The sequence below is a fragment of the Sceloporus occidentalis genome, unplaced genomic scaffold, assembly GCF_023333645.1.
Source record: "Sceloporus occidentalis isolate IW3139 unplaced genomic scaffold, rSceOcc1.0.p SCAF_78, whole genome shotgun sequence".
In the NCBI taxonomy this organism is placed as follows: Eukaryota; Metazoa; Chordata; class Lepidosauria; order Squamata; family Phrynosomatidae; genus Sceloporus; species Sceloporus occidentalis.
Window position 1 is genome coordinate 1,889,994 of NW_028317058.1, and position 22,972 is coordinate 1,912,965.

Here is a 22,972-nt window from a genome sequence, read left to right on the forward strand (position 1 = left end):
CTCACAGTAGTCAAGGGCTGTCTGTCTTGTACATATACATCTCTGTAGTCACCTATAGCATCAGACAAGGGTTTCACAACTCGAGTCCTCAAAGTCCACAAACAGGCCACAGTTTTTGGGATATCCCATTTTAAGCACAGGCATCTCATCCAGTAACCTACTTGTTTTCAGGCAAGGATTTTTGTTTGTGGCTCGCGAGGACTGGAGTTGTGCAGCCCTGCATCAGACACCGAAACTTAATTTAAGATAGATACGCCAAGTTAGAAGGCCAAGGGGAGAAGACGACCCCACTTCAATTATGGATCTAAAGAGATGATTGGCTAAGCATGCAAAAACGAAAAACTGGCAACTGGGGAACAGAAAATCAAATTACTGACACTTAACTTATTTGGCAAAACTGTGTACCTTTAGCTTACACTTCAATGACAACGAAGTAGGTATTACTCTTGATATGAAGATGGTTCTGCTGTAGATAAGCAAACTTTTCATAAACCCTGGATATGTCTGAGTTAATTACCAGTATAATTAACTTTATTAACATTATTGTATCATATTCATATCAGTAAATGTAATTCCTTGTCCAAACCATCATATTCTGGTATATATTTTTAGATTTCCATAATTTTAGGGGTATCATGCTTTATTTTCTGATATCTATTAAATATTTTAAATATTGACTGAAACCGTTTACTTTTGCCATTAAAACATTGTTTTGTATAAAGTGGCCTTTCTTCTTTGTAGGGCTGCAACTAACGATTATTTTAATAATCGATTAGTTGGCCGATTATTTTTTCAATTAATCGGATAAAAAAATGCAATTTTTTAAAATTTAAAATAATGTAATAAAAAACGTACAATTTACATTTTCATCTCTTTATTGCAATGGCCTCTCGCTATTCACCTTCTTATTTTACTGATATAATAATAAAAGCTACAAGAACCCAAACAGTGTTTCTCAAACTAGGTTTTAATACAAAGTTATTAGTAAATATTAATTCATATGTTAACTATTTTTCATATTTAATAAAAACTTTTATTTACCAAACTGCCCCCAGTTATGCACATCTGACCCCCAGCTTGCCACTCTGCCCCCATATATGCCTTATAGCACTTATATGCCAGATTCCACTGTGCCCCCTGATATGCCACTGGGCCCCCGATATGCCTTATACTCCTTATATGCCAGTGATATGCAACTGAGACCCCTGATATACCTTTTACCCCCAGATGTTTTCTGCCCCCTGATATGCCTAATATCGATATGCCTTATACCCCCTATATGCCCTGAAATTGATAATACCCCCCCATACACCACTATAACTCACCCATACACCACTCTGGCTCCTCCCCCTCCCATATACCACTCTGCCTCCTCCCCCCCCCTCCCATACACCACTTTGCCTCCTCCCCCTCCCATACACCACTTTGCCTCCTCCCCCCTCCCATACACCACTTTGCCTCCTCCCCCCTCCCATACTCCACTTTGCCTCCTCCCCCCTCCCATACTCCACTCTGCCTCCTCCCCCCTCCCATACTCCACTCTGCCTCCTGTCAGCAACGGAGGTTCACAAAACACCAGGGAGTCAGGAGAGAGGCAGAGTGATGTATGGGAGGGGGGAGGAGTCAGAGGGGTGTATGGGAGGGGGGAGGAGTCAGAGGGGTGTATGAAGTGGAAGGGAGAGGCGGAAGTTGTCTGTGCGCATCGCACGGACAGCCACTGGTCGACAGTGAGGGGAATCCAGGTCCCCTGCAGCGTTGCGGGGGATCTGGATTCTAGTGTTATAATCTGATCTCTGTTTAAGGTCGGATTATATAAGGAGAGGAGTTTTTCAGAGCATTTGCTCTGAAAAAAACCTCTTTTTAAAATCGATGAAAATCTATTCGACTAATCGATAATGAAAATCGTTGACAACGGTTTTCTTTATCGATTAGTTGTTTCAGCCCTAGTTCTTTGTTTTAACTTATTTTTTAACATTTATGTATGCAAAGCTAATGATACACTGTGCGGACAAAATTATTGGGACACACCTCTTAATTATTGAATTCAGGGGCCAGATCCCTTTCCACAGGTGTATAAAATCAGGCATATAGCCATGCAGTCTGCATTTACAAACATTTCTGAAAAAATGGGTTGTTCTGAAGAGCTCAGTAAGTTTAAGTGCGGTACTGTGATAGGACGCCACCTTTGCGGTAAGTCAGTTTTGTGAAATTTCATCCTCGCCAAATATTCCAAGGCCAGCTGTAAGTGGTGGTATTGGAAAGTTGAAGCGTTTGTCAATTTGTTATGTTATATACTACTTGTTATGTCCTGTCTACCCATTGTACAGCTCTATGGAATTTGATGGCACTATTAAAAACAACAATAATAATAATAGCTTCAACTCCACTTCCATTAATATCAGCACAAAACTGTGCATTGGGAGCTTCATGGAATGGGTTTCTATGGCTGAGTAAATGCATGCAAGCCTCACATCACCAAGTACAATGCCAAGCGTCGGATCAAGTGGTGTAAAGCAGCCGCCACTGGACTCTGCAGCAGTGGAAATGTGCTCTGTGGTGTAAGGAACCATGAAGGAAAATCTTAGATTCCGCATGCCAAGACATTTTGGATAATGCTATGCTCCCAACTTTGTGAGAAGGGCCTTTTTCTATTCAAGGGCCATAGATACATGCTTTGGTGAGTCTGGTGTGGAAGAACTTGCCCTTGCCTCACAGAGCCCTGACCTCATTGCCATTGAACACATTTGGGATGAGCTGGAATGGTGATTGTGAGCCAGGTCTTCTTGTCCATCATCAGTGCCTCACCTCACAAATACTCTACTGGATGAATGGGCAAAAAACAATTTTTGTGGAAAGCCTTCCCAAAAGAGTGGAAGCTGTTAAGGGGGGCTATATCTTAATGTCTATATATTTAGAATACAATGCCATAAAAGCCCCCTTTTGGTGTAATGGTCAGGTGACCCAATACTCTTGTCCATATAGTGTATCTGAAACAAGCACACTTCTCATAGTCTGACAGAGAGAAAGTGTTTGCAGGGGTTACGATGTCCCAGTGCTTTCAACACTTCAGTCTTCTGTTTGGCATGTACAATCCTGCTCATGAGTCTAATGGAAAGGGCCACTGGGATCATTATACCTCCTGCTGTAGATTAATTGACAAAATGTGCACTGGGAGCAGCAGAAATCAGAAACTCTTTGTATTAAAACAGGTGTTCTGTGCCGCTAAACTGAGGTTTTAGGTATTGATTCTGCACATTGGGGGGTGATCTCAGACCACCTGGTAAGAGGCAATGTGTTTGGCCAAACACATCTGCAAGCCAAAGAGCTGGGGGGGCTGATAAAACCAGATATATAGAAATGATTTTGCTGAGCCCATCTATGCACTGGGATACAAAAGTGAGGTATGATGTAAGGGGAAACATAAGATGGATGGAGTGGCCCTTAAACTAAACAGTAACTTGAAACCTTTTATCTAAGAGTTGTAACAACGTGGTATGACTTGTCAACCCTGGTGAGTTTCATGCGATATGAGCAAATCCAGCACACTTCTTGTGTGGCATGCGCTACTTAGTAGCTGTGAGGAGACCGGGTTCTCAGACTGGACCTTGTTAAAAGTGAACTCCTAATGGCATGGCTTAAAAAGCAATCAGTAAAAACTAAGTTCTGCCCAGAGAGCAAAAAACATCTGACTTCATGTTGTGATCCCCCCCCCCCCTTTCGTCCATGTTAGTAAGGACCATTTTGTACCCAAACACATACCAATACCCAGTATAGCGTAAAGATCTAAATATGCAACAAAAAGCTAAAGGCAGATGCCGCAGGGGTTCCGCTGTATATGCATTTAGCTTTTTGATGCGCACTCTGCTCTTTGGAATGATCATTGGAATGTGTTAGTGTATATTTTCATCCATATGTACACTTGTGTATGCACAGCACATCTTGTGGTGAATGTACAGTGCCTTGCAAAAGTATTCGCCCCCTCCTCCTTGGTATTTTTCGTGGAATTAAAATGGTTTGTATCATTGGATTTACACAACATGCCTACCACTTTGAAGATATTCAAAGATAGTTTTGTATTGTGAAACAAACAAGAAATATAACAAGAAAAACCCAGAAAACCTGAGCGTGCATACCCCCCCCAAGTCAATACTTAGAGCAGGGGTTCTCAAACTGCGGCCCTCCAGCTGCTGCAGGACTACATCTCCCATACTCCTCAGCCAGCCCCTTAGCTGAAGGAGCATTATGGGAGATGTAGTCCTGCAGCAGCTGGAGGGCCGCAGTTTGAGAACCCCTGACTTAGAGACACCTTTTGCAGCAATTACAGCTGTGAGCTTTAGCAGTATGCTTTGGGTCATTGTCCTGCTGAAAGGAGAACCTCTGTCCCAGTCTCAAATCTCTGACTGAAATGGATTTCCCTCAAGAATGTCCCTGTATTTAGCGCCATCATCATTCCTTCAATCCTGACCAGCTTTAAAGTCCCTGCTGATGAAAAACATTCCCGCAGCATGATGCTGCCACCGCCATACTTCATGGGGATGGTGTTCTCGAGGTGCTTACAGGTGTCGGGTCTGTGCCAGACATAATATTTTCCTTGATGGCCAAAAAGCTAAATTTTAGTCTCATCTGACCAGAGTACCTTCTTCCATATATTTGGGGAATCTCCAACATGCCTTTTGGTGAACAGCAAAAATGTTACATGTTTGCTTATTTTGGTTTTCTTTAAGCAATGGCTTTTTTCTGGCCACTGTTCAGCTCTGTGGAGTGTACAGCTTATAGCGGTCCTTCGGACAGATACTTCAAGCTTTGCAGCTCCTCAGCATTATCTGTGTTCTCTTTGGCTGGTCTGTGAGTTTTGGTGGGCATCTCTCTCTTGGCAGGTTTGGTCTGGTATGGTCTGTAACAGGTGAATAATACTACAGGAGTAAAGGCTCTATTATGAGGGCCGTCTGTTGAGCCACCCCTTTAATGGCATTTTCCAACACATTTAAAGAATATATTCAAGGGGCAGCCACAAAAAAGTCCTGTATGCTTGTGGTATGTACCTCCCACTTCATTGCAACTGCTAACACCTGATGCAGGTTTTGCTAATTAAATTTTGTGGACCATAGATGTGCCTTTTATATATAGAAATGCTTCTTAGTATTGCAAGCGTAATTCTAAATTATTTTTAATGAGACCAATGTGTAATTCAAAAGAATGCAAGAAATTGAATAACTGATGAAATATGGTTTCCTAGAGCACTTCTCATTCCAATTTTGGAACATTTTAAGGGACAATTTAGTGTCCCTGACATGCATATTAAAGTACTCTGTGAGTAATATGCATTCCTCAGAAACCCATAAAATTAAACCCACTTAACTGACGTGGAAACTGTAGCCCGTCCTCCTCTGAAGTCTAAGGCTTTTTCTCTTGAAGCAGCCAGTCAGTGGTAGTAAGAGCTCAAATTGAAATCACGCGGCAAATGCATATTTTACAGAATCCTCTATACATTAGAAATGAAGACACCGCAAGCAAAGTGCATGTTATGGCTGCAATGTCTTTAAATTGGAAAATACATTTTATTGTATTTTAAATGTGTCTTCACACCACAAAATACTTTTCTTCTTCCTTCGTAAAGGCAAAATAAATATGCGGGGTTGTCTTTTTTTTGTTAGAATTCAGAAGAACAATTGAAAAAACATATTTAAAATGCGTCTCTTTTCACACCATTAAATGATTTTCTTCTTAAAGTTAAAATAAATATAGGAGAATTTTTTTATTACTTTTAAGGGAAATCCAAAATACAGTTTTACATATCATGCTATGATCTATTTGTTTATTATTTTTATGTGAACCTCTCCTCCTAAGCATCTAACGATGCTCCGAGTTTTCTTTTTCACGATAGTTTATCTTTTAAGCGCAGTGAAAGAGTTGCTACGCTTTCTTGTTGACCAGGATATTCCAATTCTATATCTGTTACATAATACATTTTCATGGTGGCGCTGGCTTCTTTATCGCAGTGTATCTAAGTGCTTGCAAGAAACATTGTACAGCATACACAAAAAGCCGTGGAAACGGAGGAAGGGATTATATCCAGAACAAAGACTTTAACAAGAAGTTAAAGATAGGGGCATTGAGTATGTGATGGGAGGCAAAGAGAGGAGTAACTAAATATAGGAGGAAACCCTGCAAAAGGCAGTGATATAGGGTATATGTATTATATACTGAATATATATGCAATCTGTATGTTTGTAATGAAGAAAGTAACACAATTGTTATCACCATTACTTGTAAAGCATTTAGATTTTTAAATTGACATCGCAATGTATGTTCATTTTCTAGCACAAATGTTCAACAGCTTGTTAAAAGGGAAAATAGTGTACAAAAATACCTTGAGTATTAATTACTGTATAGTACCAACTAGAGAGAGGGGCCACTAGTGGTGGGGTAGATAACACTTTGTCCCCCCGGCTTCTCCCCCCACTGGAGAGCTCGACCTGATCAATCCTAAACACCTCTTAACATATCTAACCTCTTCCACCTGGTGTTCAGTTGTTAACCTTCAAGAACTATGCCTTTCACTATATGATATACGCAAATTTCACTCCGTTTCCCCATATGATATTTGTTTTGCTATACGATGTGATATATAAAACATGATTTATGTCCTGATGGAGAATTGTTTCCAGTATATCTTTTAATATTGCTGCCTGTGAACCCACCTACTGCACTGCTGTTTGAGTGAAGCTCAGGCCCACCATGCTTTGTGTGAGGAAAGGTGCTTCCCTGTTGCTTTTTCCTAAATTTTACTGTTCAGTACACTTATATAATGGCACTTACAGAAATAAAACAAGAAATATATATTTATTAAAAACAGAGCAGCCATCTTAACTTCCTCCTCTAAATATTATTCTTCCCCATTAGGTTTCCCTATTTAAGTTTGAAAGCATATGGATTCTGGCAGTGTTAGAGATAGCAGTACGCAGAAGGGAAATGTTCATTTTAATTGTAAGCCTTATGTCTTCATTACACTCATTGCAATACAAAAAGCACAAACTAAATGTTTTTTTTGCTATACTAATTTAACAATGTTAAAAACCAAGAGGCTGACCGATCGTATTTAATGTATTCGCATACCTGGGAACCTCCCATAATATGCTACCTGGAAATAGGGTGAGTGCATATCCCGGATTTCCGCAATGGGACTTTGTCCCGTGTCCCGGGCAGCCTCAATCTGGGACACTGCATTGAGAATTGAGAAGCCTTTCCTGATTGAGTTCCTCCTTAACACGGAGGTCAGTGTAATCTGTAACCCAAAGTGTGTAATGTCTGGTAGTGGAGGAGTTAATTCTCTGAAACTGCTCATGTCTGGTTTTAGATGGGTTAATAACCGGAAACTGCTCATGTCTGGTAATGCCTGTATGTATATTTTAACAAATATATATTATTACAGCTGAAACCAACATGGTTCCCAAGGCTTCCTAATAACTTATATCATATAAAATGTAATAATAATGATAATATATGATATAAAACACGTCCATAGTATGTTTGTGACGGTGTGTGCGTATGTGAATTTGTGTGTATGTGAAATATATACCGTATACCGTATACCATATACCAAGTATAAGACGCTCTCTTGCATAAGACGTACCCCTATTTTTGGGGGCCGAAAAAAAAATAAAAATATATTGCATAAAAAGTTATTGTACTGACTGCCTGGGCATGATATGAGTGTGATTGATGTTAGCTGCTAGCAATTGTTAGCAATCGCACTCCTATCATGCTCAGGCAGCCAGTACATGCACATCACTTTCAGCCCCCCTGATCCATGCTAACACACACATATACATACATACATACATACATACATACAAACATTAATTTACTCCTGAACTGCAGATCTTCTTCTGCTGCCGCTCGCAGACTTCCGTGGGGGCCGCTGTTTCCCCTCTGCCTTGCTCGAGCAGGAACTGAGCGGAGTCATGTGATGCGATGTGCATTCACGTGACTCCACTGGGTTCCTGTGCAGCCGTGGCGGATCAGGAGACGCTGCTGAGCAAAACCGGTAAGAAGGTCTACCACCACTGTATAAGACGCACCCGATTTTTAGACCCCATATTTTCCTAAAAAAGGTGCGTCTTATACATGCGGAAATACGGTATTATACGCCTGTGTGTGTGATCTCATCTGCTGCATTTTCTGTCCATGAATGGCAGAAATAAAATGTGGTCGCCACCTAGAACTTTTGGTGGAGGAGCTTCATGAAGAGGCAAGCTAGCTGCGTATAGACGTGAGGCTGGCCACAAGCAGCAACCTTAGCAGCAGTGAATGCGCAACCACTTTTGCCAATATCACATTTTTCTACACCAGAAGCAATGTATTTGGCAGCCTTTGACCTTGTGATACTAAACTGTAAACACATGGTTTTAGTCCTATTATTTCATCTTTAGCAACCCACTTGTCTGTGTCAGATAAAACGATGTTGTTCATTCTGCTGCTTTAAGAGTTAAAAAAAAAAGAAAGAAAGAAAAGAAACCGTAACCTAATGACGTTAATAGTAGGTAAGATATAGGGTACAGAATGGAAAGATGTGTAAAATAAGTCTGACTGGTGGTGGTACATTAATCACAAGCCTAGGTAAATAGATAAGGCTTACAACTTATGTTTTGAAAGGTTTCCAGGGACGGGGCCTCTTTCAATATTACGGGCAGATATTTCTATAAACGTAGAGAAACGCAGCTAAAGCCTGGGGCCCCAGAGGATGTCAGGGAGATTCTGGTAAATTTTACATGTTCTACGGTAATTAGATTTCTAAGAATACGTTAAAGTGCATATGTTGATTGGAGTGTCCCTCATTAGCACTTTGTAAGGGCACAAAAAAGGAATATATAACACATTTTGATATTGAGTGAAAAAAAAAATTAAAGGGATTGTCTGATGTCTCTGACACTCCTACTATAGGAGAATGCATATTATGGTTCTCTGTGAGTACTTTTATATACATTCTTCCAACAACAACAAAAATGATAAAGAATTTAGCGGACACAGAATGTGCAGCTGCAAAACTGCCTTCTTCCTCCATGACCCGACATTTCTTGCTTCTGATTGGCTGCTTGAAGCTGTCCTCCCAGTTGGCTGCAAACACTTTTCTGTCACTTTCTGACAGCTTTAAGATGCTAATCAATGGGATTAAATCAATGGGAAGACTTTACTCATGCACAGTGGGGTTTAAACCCCAGACCCCTGCACTCAGCCCTCACCAGCACTGGATTAAACACATCTCCTGCAGGGCACTTTTCTAAAAGATGGGGGAAAGGGGCAAACGCACTTGCAAAATTGGCAAGACAAAAATTTAAAGGGACCATGTAGCCATAAAGTGCATATGATGGCTGGAGCGTCCCTTTAATGACTTTAAAACTTTAATATAAGAAACTCATCCTAGTACCCAATTAACGCAGATTGGACAAAGCATGAACAAAATTTTAATAAAATAGAAACTGAAAAAGCGAATTGAATAATTAATGAGAAAACTTGATCCGCATCTAGCAGATGAATAAACGTAAAAAGAAAAAAGCGTCCGGCGTTGTAGTCCATTGACTGTTGAAGGGTACAGTTGGCCAGTCACTGCAAAATCGTTGTATAACAATTTTACTACTGTCCTAGAGAATTTAATGCTAAACAAATACCTTTATGGAAAGTAGAAACACATAAAATATTTTGTTAGCAGAGGGCTCTGTGACACGATCTGAGTGAGGTTTCCTAGTCGTAAACATATTCTCCATCCCCGTCAGTCGTGTTTTGCAGCTCAGCTAGTGACGCTAGTGATCTTCTTACGACCCCTGAACGTCTGCACAGGAAGGGTATAATATTCAGTCATCTTATAAAGTCTGCAGAGAAGAGAGTTTTTTATTTACACAAGGTTTGGTTATGAAACACGTTTCCCATTTATTCCTTCTAACAAATTTTGGTTTTAACTCCCCTGAGTAAAATCCATGTGATTAGGCTACCAATGCATCATTCTGTTGCATACCTCCTCAAGCTACCAACACAATGATTTGTATCAAATTGTTTCCAGGTAATACAGTGAACTTTTCAAAGAAACGTAAAAATTTACAAAGTCCTTTAATCATGATTAGTCATAAAGACAAAACCATCTTTGTACTGAAAATTCTGTATTTAACAAAATGTGTTCTACCAAAGGAAACTTGATTCCAGCTCCTTCTGGTGCTACATACTCTCCGCAGGTGCTGTAAATGTGTCTTGAATTGTAGCAGTCTAGAGAAATGTAAATTGCTTTAAGAGGCTTCCTTTTTAATTCATTACCAAGCCTTTCATATAAACAGCGACACTACTGTGTTAAAAGATAAGCGTGGGACTCCAGATGTACCTGTGCTTTCCTTCATTACTCTGTTGTTGTCAGGTCAATTTATTTTAACTTGTCTTTACATTTCCAGAGTTTTGCTAATAATATTTATATTAAAATATAGCAGATGGATCTACAGTATATATATATATATATATATATATATTCAAAAGCTGTGAGTTGCATTACACATTTTAATAGGCTTTTCTTGTTATGGTCTGCTTGGTGGAATCTGGTGGGTATGTTTCGTGCAGTCATTGTGATGGAAAATAATATTGTAGGGGAGCACGCCTTTTGTATGATCTGAACAAGGAGGCGCAGATGGAAGAGCAAAATACTGCAGGTCAACAATAGGAGAGAGAAACAAGATGTTACATGACCAGTGTCAAAGGCCAATGTTTGGATTGCATTGGGTCTTCATCATAGCAAAAATCCAAAAGCTTAATAAGCAATGATCAAACCGTAATGAGACATAATACAATGGGGAGAAAGACCATGCAGGTCCAGAGGATAGGAATTTAAGATGGCTACCCCCAAGGTAGAGTTGTAATATAGCCGAAAGATTTAGTCTCCAAAGAGGAACTGTGACTCGTAAAGAGGGGCCGTTGGATAATGGTCCTTTCCAAAAGCTCCATGCCAGGGATCTAAACTCCACTAGCATCTCTGTTTTGCTACTAATGTTAGACATGATGAAGAACATGCAGAGGAAATATACTGTGTATACTGTCAAATATAATCAGTCCCCAGTGATGTATCCTGGCCTAGACCTACATGTCCCGGGGGCAGCAGTCCCCCCGGTGTGTTGCTGCACAACGGGCTGGTTACATGGGAGATCTTTGATCATCCCAACTGGCCTTTTTACGCTACGGAAGCTGTGTTGGCTTTGCGCTTTGAAGGCAAAGGGCGTCAGGATTTTATGTTATTGAACTTGGGACGTCGACCATGGAGGGGAAGGCAGCTGGGGGATGCTGGCTTACATCGAGCCTAGGACAGCTCCAACAGGAAACACATCGCTGGTGGGGATTTGCACTCAAGAATATGGTGATGTTTTAAACATTTCAGTAAACTGCCCTTTCTTACAATTATGCCTATCTTTCTCCATCAAGGGAGAACTTAGGGTTAATCACAGCAGTACAACACATAAACATTGGTCTAAGTGCCTTGCAATCCAGTGAACTAGTTATCTATCTTTCTATCCATCTATATATCTATTTATCTATCTATTTTTCTATCAATATATCAATCTATCTTTTATTTAATTAGGTTTTTGTAATACAAGATTACTAATTGGAAGATATCTGCTACAGCGTACTGTGCGTTCTCCTCTTATAGTAATGAGAAAAACATACTCCAGACACAAGTGTTATGAATTGATATAAATCTGGAGTTACTCTGATTTCTAAACCACTCCACACCGGAAAAGTCTCCTGCAGGTGGGTTACATTTCAGTGCTGTTGAAACTGGCCCTGAGAATCGCAGCTCTGTTTTGTCTGGGACTGTCAAGCTGTGAGTGTTCTGCATTAAGCAAAGCGTAACTGCTGCAGCATTCAAGCCACCTAATCAGGAACAGACGTTGGCCGCAGACTTGCGTATTGCAAGTCAATGGCTACATGTTCCTGTCAAACTTTCTCGAGTACAATCAGCATTCCAGCCTATTTGTGTTTCAGCTGCGCACAAAAGCAGTACAGCATACGGACTCTTCTCCCAAAGGTCTGTGGTTTATTCGATGACATTGGGGAACCACCATCTTGCACAAGATGATTAAAAAGTGAGCGAGAAGATGTAGGTATTTCCTTTCCAAAGACAGGAACACCACGTGCTTGTCCTCAGCTGAGCAGTTAATTTCTCACAACACCGGGTTTTCTTTTATTAGTTGGAGACAAAACATTCTGTGGATTTTGGGTTTTATTCTCCTGAGATGGAGGTTCTTCGGCTGTATAAGTAAATTCCAGATTTTTGTAATACTGATCTGAGCTACATTCTGTCGATCTGCCAAGCCAGGGTCTTGATTTTAATGGTAGGTCTTCGCTTTGTTCTGTAGAAACAGCCTCTGTTTACATTACGTCTGCTACCTCACATGATGCAAGAGGTTGGGATGATGCCTGTTAACAAATCACGGACCACGGGAAATGTTCACATCTTTCTAATGTCATACGCACATATGAACACCCATCCCAAATGCAATCCTGTCAGACTAAAATCGTGGAATCAATCAGGAATCTTGGAATCCAACACAGCTTTAGTGGTCCCTGAGCTTACTCCAGCCACCATATCAAGTTTAATGCATATGATAGCTGGGGGATCTCCTTAAATTTATATAGTGTCCATCTTCCAAATGCAATCCTGCTGTTTGCCATGCAGGAAAAGCTCCTGAGCTGGATCTGCAAACACTGCGGAGGGGGTCTAACAAGACACCCCGTGTGCATGCGCCTAAGGTCGTTCCATTACTTCTCTCTAAGTGATAAATTTTTTAACCTTTCAAATAATGCATATTAAAGTACTCACAAAGATGAGGCTGTTAGGGACATTATACTGCCCCTTTGATAACATTCAGAATGTGAGTTATCTGTGATACAATAGATGTACATAGAACATATATGTCTGTTAAATGCTATATGCATATTCAGGCTCATAGTACATATTAAGATTACTTTTTACTCAACCCAAAAAGTGCTAATGCACAGTTACTTTTTGATGGTATATAACTAATTATTTCCTTTTATCTGTTTTTTTTCCCAATGTATTTTTGAGTATATTAAGTGCATTACATATGTTTGAGATGGATCCCCAGAACCTCTCATGCCTATGAGGACCAAGTCCTTGCTTGGAGCTGACCTTGTATGCTTTCACATGTAGACCGCTTTCACCAACCTCGTCACGTCAGATATAATTCTCAGTGCGCTCTAATGCTGCCGCTGCCAGCTGTGAGCTTATTCTATATAACATGCCATCTTACTTTTTTATCCCCACGTCTCATCCATTGGGCTGGTTGTCATTATATCATGTCAACTTTAATTCTATGTGTCACTCTAAATCTTCAGCGCTTATTGATTCTGATTTTGGATTCTGTGTCCTGCTCTTAATACCAGTCTCACCAATGGCGGAACTACCGGGGTCGTAGGGGTCGCGACTGCGACCGGGCCCCGGCGGCAGGGGGGCCCAAGCCAAGGGGCCGCCCGAAATCTTTTTTCCGTTTTTTTTTTTTTAAAATAAGGCAGGGGCGTCCAAAATGCGGCCCGCGAGACCTCGAGGTGCGGCCCGCGTAAGATCGGCAGCCAGGGCAACCGATCTTACGCGAGCCGCACCTCAAGCCCTGCTACTTACTTGTGGGAGGGTCTTCTGGACTGCACAGAGGAAGCGGAGTTCACGTGACATCCTACTTCCTCTGTGCTTTAGCAGAGAAGGCAGAGGGAGGCCGCGCCCCCTGCTGAAGTCTGTTAGCGGCATCGAGGAGCTGCAGTGCAGGTAAGGGAGTGGGGAGGGTGTTTGAATGAGTGTGTGTGATTGAGGGAATGAATCTGTGAATGAATGATTAGGAGTGTGTGTGATGTGTGTGTGTGGTGTGTGTGATAGCATGGATAGCATGTACTGGCTGACTTGGCATGATAGGAGTGTGATTGCTAACAGCAATCACAGTCCCATCATGCCTAGGTTCCAGCATTTACTGGATGGATGTGTAAGTGCTGGAACCTAGGCATGATGGGACTGTGACTACTGTTAGCAATCACACTCCTATCATGCCAAGTCAGCCAGTACATGCTGAAACCTAGCTAGCTGCCCCCCTTGTGTAGTGATGCTGCCAGCAGTATGGGGTCTGCACATCACTTACAGCCACCCTGTACCAGCATGTACTGGCTGACTTGGCATGATAGGAGTGTGATTTCTAACAGCAATCACAGCGAGCACAGTCCCATCATGCCTAGGTACCAGCATTTACTGGTTGCCTGGGTATGATAGGAGTGTGATTGCTGTTAGCAATCACACTCCTATCATGCCAAGTCATATTGCTAATTTTGTCCAATTGTGTGTTACCTACTTTTATTAAACATGTGAGTTTTTATTATTATTTTTAAAGGTGGGGGTCATTTTCGGTTTTGGCTAAGTGAACCCTGAATGTTTTGGTCCAGAATTTTCATTTTAGTTCATCCCTAGAATAAATCTAGGGAATCCTGAATTTGTAGTCGCAAAACTTTCAAGGCCCAGAAATCAGTGAGAGGAAGAGTAAAGGTTTTGTGTCATTTTACTTTATTTTAATCTGCATATTTTATTAAAGGCCATATTTTTTGTCACAGTGAAAAATGAGTGCGGCCCGCGCACGTATACAATTCTGATGAAGTGGCCCACTGCAGAAAAAACTTGGACACCCCTGGATTATGCCCTTTGTACATGCGCCCCTTTTTCTTTGTTTTTTTTACAGATATGATTCAATATGTAAATTGAATTTGTTGAAAAAAAATTGTTGGGTAAAAATCATGTTTTTTTGGGGGGTGAGGGGGTGGGGGGGCCCTTAACAGATTCTCGCACCCGGGCCCTGAGGCGTCTAGTTACGCCCCTGAGTCTCACAATGTAATTACCATCCATTTCAGACATTGTATGATTTTATATCTTCAGCAAAGTCCACGGTGGCAAACATTACTCAGAGCTGGAGGAAATCTTACACTACAGGAATCAGGTGTGCAGGAGTAAAGCATGGCCCTGGGCCTCTTGGACAATATCTCTTGTTTCAGATGTCTGCACAATTCATTGGAGATATATTTGGCTTATGGGCCAGTTCTCCACATGATGAGGGTGACTATATGCGCTCCACCTGGACAATTCTGGCTTCAATATTCTTGTTCAGATTATAAGAACATGCTTTGACTAAATCTAAAGAATATGCAGTACAATTCTGTGAGCTTGTAGTAACGGCAGCTGCTTTTACTGTTTCTTGCCCAGCCAACTTGTGGACACAGTTTGTTCCTTTTATGCTTGCTTTACTTTTTTTAGTTCTTCTCATTTTGTGTTCTTTTATCTATTTGTTCTATACTCATACTTGGTATGTATGTAAGTATTCAAATATTTCTTTAGATTTCTTTAAGTTGATCTTTTCTATTATGTATCATATACTTAGATATTGCGCAAGAGGAGGGGCCTCTTTTTGTACAAGTATGTCTTATGTTTGTTCATGGTATTGCTAGTTTTGGATATTGTTAGTTTAAATGATGTTGTAAATGTTGTATTCTCCTCGTATCGCCTTAGTGCTAGTAAATCTGGCGGTGCTCTATAAAAAATATGTAATAATCATATCTGTAATAAAGTACACTGACAAAAAAAGGCAATAATAAAAATAATGTAAAAGGCTGATAGGGTCACAGTCCCTCTTTAGATTCTTCTAAAACTCTAAAAGTAAGCTGGGCCAAAAACCATACCCAATATGTTGTACAATGACACACACAAGTTTAATGCATATGATAGCTGAGGGGTCTCCTTAAATTTATATAGTGTCCACCTTCCAAATGCAATCCATCAATATGCGTTTACGACCCATCCCCCTGCTGTTTGCCATGCAGGAGAAGCTCCTGAGCTGGATCTGCAAACATTGCGGAGGGGGTCTAACAAGACACCCCGTGTGCATGCACATAAGGTCGTTCCATTACTAAGGAATACACACTTCCCGTGTAATACCACCATTTAGACTTTAAAAGTAGTCTGTAGTAATGTAGACCACCTCCCAATATAGGCTGCATCCTCTTCTATAATCAGGACAATTGTTAGACTTAACTGAGAGTGGAACGCCTGCACTCTTTAATGCGGAGTGTTGCTGGCCCCTGTGTTCCTGAGCATGTTGGATACCCTGAAAGTGCGGAAAGGAGACTTAGGGGATTGATTTGAAGTGTCTATAGCACTCCAACTAAAATGTGAGTGAAATTTCTTTTAGAAATACTACATAACATATTTGGTTTTTATTCCCATTTTTTATATATTTTGGAAAATTGAAAAAGAACATCTTAAAACAAAGACAAAAAGTCTTTAGGCTGTATTTCTATCCATATCAGATTTATCACTAAAACGCACCATTTCACCATTTTCTTCTTTCATCCTGTGTTCCTACATGAAGTGACTCTCTGGTTTCTGACCTCGGCCTCACAGCATATATTTTGGGTACTACCTACATGGTTCCTGATACCTGCCATCCTAACCTGGACTCTGTGGACAAAGAGTCCTACAAGCCCGTGAGGAATCCCTCAACTCTTGTGGCCAAATGATCCTATGGTGGGGGCTGCATAAAAGACCACAATATGAGAAGTAGGAGGATAGATTCAGGGTATAAAAGCTTCCTAGAACACTTGCTAATCTAGGTACCCTTGTGGCTTCTGACAGAGGCCATTTGTGCTCTCACTTGTGCACTTACTAACTTCTTACCAGCTGCCTACTTCTAACACTTAAGTAAAAGCCTTAATGTTGTATCCGGATGAGAAGTAATGAATGACACATTAAGGGCCACTAGTACATCTGTTACATTTGTATTACAGACTGTTTGTTGTTCTTAAAGTAAAGTATATGTCAACTGTTTGGAAGATTCTCAAGATGGGGGATTAGCCCCTAGCTTTTAAAGAAAAGCTAGTATTAACTTGATGTAAGACATTGTACTTTTTACATTTTGAAAAGCACATTAGACATTTATTACAGATCAAATAAATGCTCAGTGGCTAATTTACCTAAATGACTTGCTATCACAGCTAGTACTACTAAAAACGATTAAAGAGCATTAATTCTCCACCTGCACACATATACTTAATCCCATGATTAATGATCCGTTTGATCCCAATATCTTTATTAAAGATAATCAGTATTATTACTATTGCTTTAAAGTATTTCTTTGATCTATGTTTGAAGTGCTAGCTTTATATGAATTGTTAAGTCAATTTCCCTAGGACTATAAACATATTCTGTCCTGTGAATTTGACTTATAGATGCATTGAGGGAAATTCTCATTTTCTTTATGTAAAAGTCTTTTTTTTCCTCTTTGCATCACGACAAGCTGATAAAGATGGGCAGACTACATGGGCCAAATGGTTCTTATCTGCAATTACATTTTATGTTTCTTCCTGCATTCAATCAATTGCAACCTAAATGTTCAATTTTATGTACTATTGTTAAGACCTCTTGTTCCTCTTAACTAGATTTATGTGATCGTCACATTTCGGAACCTCTCACAAAAAAGTTCTACTGTAGTCACTCTAATGAATTGGTTCTAATAATGATCCTTATGAAAACCATGACTTGCCAGGGGGTAAAGGTGTTTCCACCATAATGTGCCGTGAAAAGGATGCTTTGATTTATCTTGGCATGATATGAAGGACTGCTTGACTGTGGACTCTAAGACTGGAGTGAACGCTTCGAGACTCGGAGGAAAACCATGCAATTTTACAGTTATGGTGATCTGTATTTTGTATATTAAGAAGTATATTTTCAGTCGTCCATGTTGGTTGTATAAGGCACAGTTTTACCAAGTTCTACTTTCAGCTGAGGGATCCAGCCATTTGTTAGAAATCTTTATCTGGCATCACAAAGAAAACCAAGATAAAGTAGTTGTTAGCAGTAGCCCCTCTTTTTTTCAACACTGGAAGCCTACTTAAGAATAATATTTGTACAAAGCGTTTAACCTTATTAGTTAAGCATTGTTCCTTTTAAGTACCGGTAATGAAGACTTTGAGCCCTTAAAACGCTGATTGCTGCAGACATTGCCAAGCTGCACTGTCATATCATGAGTGCTTTCTGATCCAGCTTCCTTTAGACACAAATACCGTTTCGTACACTTAGTTCTCTTCAATTTTTCATGTCTGTTTTTCTCTGAGGTTTTGCTTTTGAACACAATGCCAGGAATTTGGATTAAATTTAATCTGAAGCCAATAATTTGCTAAATATCAATAGATTTTCTAGTCTTCTGTGTGGAGGCCGAGGTACCGGTCTTGGCAGCCCGTGGCAGTAGTAAATCACTGATCTTTAGTTCAGGTTGATACCTTTTTTTTGGCTCAACATAGAAAATGATGTAAAGTTACATGAGCTTTCAGGACCTCAGAGGTCCATCTGAAGAAGAGAGAGTTGTGGTACTGATAACTTTTTGAGCCATGCAAAAACAGCTATCTACTTTAACTGAAAGTCTAAAGTAGAATTGTATTGAGCATTATAATGCCTGCTAACTGATAGCCTATAGACCCACGTAATATATTGCTATATGTAAAATGTAGAATTCCACCATCTAGTCTATTAGGTCTTCTACCTGTTCTGAAATCTGAAACTACTTTTTTATCCCCTGATCTTAACATACTGTATGTCCTGGACAGCCATATTTAATTTAAAGTCAGAAGCTGGAAATGTAGATGACCTCCAGACTGCGATAGGAGGATACCCTCCTGTTATCTCCCACTCAGTGCCTCACTGTTTGTTGAGGAACTAAATAGGATACAGCAGAGCCAGGCTGCCACGCACTTGGCATTAGGATCAGTAGCTGATGGCTATAGTTTTTCCATATAAAGTTTTTATGTAATCTGGTAAATATGGGGTTCCAACAAACTGCTATAAAATTAGGAATCTTCTAAGAGAGATAGTGAATTATTGTTTTCCTCTCAACACAACTGATATTGTGCGATCCACAAAGGTATGGTCTGTTAGGTCAATTTGCACTGTGTGAAGGAGCTCAATGTGAGATAAGAAAGACATGGTCCAACCTGGAGGACATATATTCTACAACTCTGTTCTCCATGGCAATTTACAGGAAATCATTACCTGCCAAGGTAGTCAGAGAGCTAGTTGATATTAGGGGCTCTTAGGTGAATATGAATCTTGGTTTCCTCTTTCAGACTACCTAAGTATTAACATTTAGCTTTTGTAATAAACTGCATTATAGATTATTCTTCATGAAAGGCATTGCAATTGAATACAGTTTTGCAATAAATGCGCCTTTAATAGGTGACAACATTACTAGACATATTCGTTCTTGATAGTTGCAATTAAGGACAGTTTTGTGATTATATTTCAAAATGAGAAATGGAACGCGCCAAGGTTTAAACTAGATCAGAGTTTTTTCACTGTTGACACTGTCACCATCAGTGCTGGAATCCTGTATCTTCACTCATGTCCAGATGCTTCACTCAAGAAACTGGAACGCTGAAAGATACATTTGTACTTAATCAATGCGATACCTTATCAAATGTAAAGTAAAACAAACAAAAACTGTCTTTTTTATATATGTTACGGAGCAGACAGGGGCGGGCTGGGCAGGGGGGCAATTGCCCCCCAGGCCGCCCTAAATCCGGGCCGGTGGGCCGGACGGACGACCGGCAGACGAGCATTCAATGCGGCTGCGGCCGCAAAGTTAAAAACTAAGCGGCCGCGAGCAGGATTGAATGCGGCCGTCATGCGTACCTGGCGGGCGGGGGAGGGGGGCGGTCCGCCTCGGCTGCCGCTCATCTGAGGGGTGCCACCATGCAGGCACGCCTTCAGAAACGATGCGCGCGGCAACTGTGGCTGTGCGCCGGGACTTGATGTGAAATCCCGGCGCACAACACTGAAGCCACGCCCACCGTCTTCCGCGCTCAGTACACCGGAAGGACAGGAAGAAGAAGAGGTAGAAGAAGAAGAAGAAGAGGAGGAGGAGGAAAAGTGAGAGTGAAAGAAGAAAAGGTAGGAGAGAGTGGATTAGTAAGTGTGTGAGAGTGATGGGTGTTATGCTGAATGTAAGTGTGTGAGAGTGATGGGTGTTATGCTGAATGTAAGTGTGTGAGAGTGATGGGTGTTATGCTGAATGTAAGTGTGTGAGAGTGATGGGTGTTATGCTGAATGTAAGTGTGTGAGAGTGATGGGTGTTATGCTGAATGTAAGTGTGTGAGAGTGATGGGTGTTATGCTGAATGTTTGTGAATGAGGGTTCCAGATAGCATGGATGTGTACGTGTTGGGGGATAGCTTGGCATAGGGAGTCCGTAATCACATTCCTTTCATGCCCAGATTCCAGCATGTAGTGGCTGCCTAGGCATGATAGGAGTGTGATTGCTGTTATAAATTATTTTTTGGTCCAACTTCGGTGTGTTAACACTTTTATTGGACAGAATAATTCAATGACAGTATTAATATATATATATATATATATATATAATTGCAAACAGCAATCACACTCCTATCATGCTAAGTCAGCCAGCACATGCTAGAACCTGGGCATGATAGGATTGTGATTGTTGTTATATATGTGTGTGTATATATATATATATATATATATATATATATATATATGTTAATATTGTTGTTGATTTTTTTGTCTAATTTTGGTGTTACTTTTAATAAAGTATTTTAAAGGTTTTTTTTCAGTTTTGGCCAAGTGAATGCTGAATTTTTAGTTTCAGTCCAGAATTTTCATTTCGGTGCATCCCTACTATATACTATGCCAGTCACTAAAGTGGTAAGCCTACACCACATCAATGTTTGGCTTAGTATATAGTGATAGGGGTTGTCAGTGTCTGGCTCAATGTATAGGCACACATTGACAGTGGTACCGCGTAATCCCTAAGCATATAATGATAACAAATATGCTGTACCCCTGTCAATGTTTGCCTAACCATAGAAACTATGCAGTTTTAAAGTGTGTGTGTGGGGGGTGCCACATACAGGGTCTGCCACAGGTGCCAAATACTCTAGGTACGCCCCTGCATCATGCGGCTGTCAGACCCAACGGCCATGCCTCAGCTCCTCTTCCCACGTCTTAAAAGGGGTGTGATGAAGAGCTGAGGCATGCGGTGCGTGCACACCGGCCACTTTAATTTCATTAGGCGCTGGTGGTGTGACTGCCGCACGACGGCCGCTTTCAATGTCGCTCGCAGCCGCTTTGATGGTGCAATGGGCCAGTTGACTAGACTTGCCCCCCAGGCCTTAGGCTGCCAGCCCTCCCCTGGGAGCAGAGAAGTGCACGTGATTTGTAGAATGAAACATGTTATAATAGCAGCACGCGTTTTAGATACTTCTGAATTATGCACACGGAACACATTAAATGTTATGTTTTTTTACAGAGCACCTTATGAACCAAAGATTAAAGATTAATATCCATTGGACTTAGTAGCTACAAACAACACCATAATCACAGTTATATTAACGAGGAGAAAAAAAATGACACATTTATGAAGATGTTCGACTTAAGCATGATTTGCACTCTGTAGTCTGTGAATCAAATAAGACTTGGTAGAACTGACTTAATTCTTCATTCTGAAGGTTTAATCATATAAAAAAAGACAGAAACTTTTTTCTTTTTTCATTTTTATGTTAAATGCCAGCTTTTGTGTCACATGACATGCTCCCAGTAAATAAAGATTTACATGATTAGGGAAATGTTTGTGGGAACCGTTTGGGCACCCAACAGTACTATTTCATTTCTAATGCTGCATTTAATTACAAAAGTGTTAAATGTGGTGGTGTTTTTTTTTATTTGCAGGCAAACACTAAAAAAAAAGTTAGATTGGACGAAAAAAAAAGTTCCCTGTGCAGCTGTTGTTTCAGTGAATCCCCTATCTTGGACAGCCAGCGTGCTGTACTAATGAATACTTCAGTCTGAAACCATCAATCACACTAACGTGCTTGCACTATTTCTCCAGTACTGTTATTATACTTAATTTCTCCCAGGATAAGTTTGCCTCCGTGGCCCCAGCCCATTCACATATTAATACAAGGTGAACATATGTGCATCGGCCAGCACAGACCATTCCATCAATGCCTCCTTGTGACCCAAGTACCACCTGGGCACCGGGATATCATGTCTTTCCTCAGCAAAAAGGTGACACACCAGCCACGAAGAAGGAAATTAGAAGAGGTTTGTGCCGGTAACTTCACAGACTTCCACTTCCAGATTATGGTGTCTGTTGAGGGAGCTTTTGGTGGCCATATGCCATGGACCCAAAGCAACTGTCCATTCCACCCAGTAAAGACAGCCATGCATGTCTTTCAGACAGTAGAGAAGGTCCTTCTGTGAGTACCATAAATATTATCGTTTAATTAATAGACACCCACAAATAAGAACATAATGTGTTTTGCGTTTAACATCCAGAAATGCTTACATTAGTGATTGGGGTGATTCAAGGAGATCACGGTGGTTATGTCATACATAGAATAGCATGCAATCTAATTGAGTATATATATGAATGCTGCAAATGCTGTCCAATGTCCCATAGGCTGAGCAAGACACAAAATGCACCCTTACTTTTAGCAAAATGCTTCACACATGTGGTGTCTGTCATAAGCGGAGGAATCTGGCAAGGAAAGGTGATCCTAGAGAACTGTGAAAACAGGATTCGCTGCATTATCATTGTCTTACCTAACACCTGCCTGCTAAGCACACAATACTAGGTAGCCTACTATTTAGCTATACCACCAATAAAGAAAAAAACAGGAGGAACTCCCCTTTAAGTTTATTTCTTTTGTTTTTCTATGTGTGTTTTAAAAAGTGACAGTCCCATTTTTTCATGGATCAGTGAAATCTAATGTTTGCTTTACTGTCCTTGTCTCCCATCAATAAGAGCATCATTGGAAGAAAAATGATGCTTGGTTACTTGACATCACTAAGACAGGAGATCTGGGTATCTGCAAATACGCCAGATGCAGCTGCA